Raw genomic sequence first — 2,078 nt, 5'->3', positions numbered from 1 at the left:
GGAAATGCGTAGCAACTTGCTACGCATATGTGACGAAACATTTATTATTATACTTAAATTATATTTTAATGTTTAATTGGTTTTATTATTAATTATTGCGTAGGAAATGCGTAGCAACTTGCTAGGCATATGTGACGAAACATTTATTATTATACTTAAATTATATTTTAATGTTTAATTGGTTTTATTATTAATTATTGCGTAGGAAATGCGTAGCAACTTGCTACGCATATGTGACAAAACATTTATTATTATACTTAAATTATATTTTAATGTTTAATTGGTTTTATTATTAATTATTGCGTAGGAAATGCGTAGCAACTTGCTACGCATATGTGACGAAACATTTATTATTATACTTAAATTATATTTTAATGTTTAATTAGTTTTATTATTAATTATTGCGTAGGAAATGCGTAGCAATTTGCTACGCATTTGTGATGAAAAATTTATTACTATATTTAAATGTTTAATTAATTTATTATTTATAATTGTGTCAGAAATGCTTACCAACTTGCTATGCATTTGTAACGTAATAGTTATAATATTTGAATGTTTAATTATATATATATGTATATGTATGTACCCGTGTCTATATATATGTGTATATGTGTATGTGTATGTACCAATATTTTACCAAATTTTACTTTCAAATACCAATACGGTACTATACAATACCATATCGAATATTTTCGGTACCGAGCTCATCTGTCAGGGGCGGATGTAAAGAGGAACAAGGGGTAGCCTCCGCTACCGCTTGGTCGGAAAACTTTTGACGTTTTTAGTGTAAATTTTGGAAAAATTTGACGTTTTTTCGATTTCGTTACCGCCTATTTATAAAACGTTACCGCTTGGTCGGAATCCTAGATCCGCCACTGTCATCTGTAATCATATTTGTTAATGAATCATATCGGGTCTTAATGGATCACAATGATCAATAGTAGATCATATCAACGACTTTGACGACACCCAGCCCCACTGAACAGTCGAAGATCATTGTTTATTTTGTATGTGATAGGCACAATGTATATGTTTTATAGAGAAAAGACTTGCTTAAAAAAGTACATCTGGATGATGTTTTGGATAGATTTCTAAAAAAGAAAACCCGTAGGACGACATTTTAAATATGTTTGTAACAACATTTTAATTCGAAACAACTAATTCATTTGTCCGACCCGAACCTGAAATCCGTTTCATACATATGAACCCGAACCTGAACCGAATATTCGGAGGCTGACCTGAATCTGACCCGTTCAACCCGAATTCTTTTATTTTTTTCAGCAAATTAATATATTAAAATTAACATCTACTACAAAAAAACACAAATTAGATAATAAAATTACATTAAAATCATAAAATCTTATGTCAATTTCTATTTTTAACTTATAAGTATAGAATAAAATAGACACACCAAATTTAATTTATAACATAAAACATATTGTAAAAATATAATATTATAGAAATGGGTTGACCCGAACCTGACCCGTTTAGCTAAATGGGTTGGCGGGTTCAACCTAAAACTGACCCAAACCTGTTTAGACTAAACTCAAATCCGCGAATTTCGTGTTTAGCTCGTGTCTTGTTTTCAGGTCGTGTCAGAAATTCACAACACTAGAGTTGAGGCATGTGGTAAATAAATATAAGCACTCAAAATTTATGAAAATCAAATGTTAGAAAATAATCAAATTAAATCTATTCTACTTTTAAAAAAGTAAATACTTTTAGAAAGTAAAAAAAAAAGTGACCAATAAGAGCTTTGCTTTCCCATCACACAGATCATGATCGTACGGCTCTCAGCCACTTCATCCAATGGATGAAAACACACCTCTAGAAACACATAATCTTATACACATACAAACATCACTGAAGTTTTTCATTATACACATACAAACATCACTGAAGTTTTTCAAAATCAATTTTAGCAATGAAAAGGGGGAGCAAGCAGAGAAGAAATCAACTCCACACACACGCACACGCACACTCAACACACAACCACTGAACTACCGCCGCCACAGCGCGCCACCGCACCGCCATCAACGCACAACCACTGAACCACCGCCGCTACAGTATAACCACCG

This window comes from Helianthus annuus, chromosome 9 (genome assembly GCF_002127325.2).
Source record: "Helianthus annuus cultivar XRQ/B chromosome 9, HanXRQr2.0-SUNRISE, whole genome shotgun sequence".
In the NCBI taxonomy this organism is placed as follows: Eukaryota; Viridiplantae; Streptophyta; class Magnoliopsida; order Asterales; family Asteraceae; genus Helianthus; species Helianthus annuus.
The sequence above is the reverse complement of the archived record's forward strand: the minus strand, read 5'-3'. Positions refer to the sequence as shown.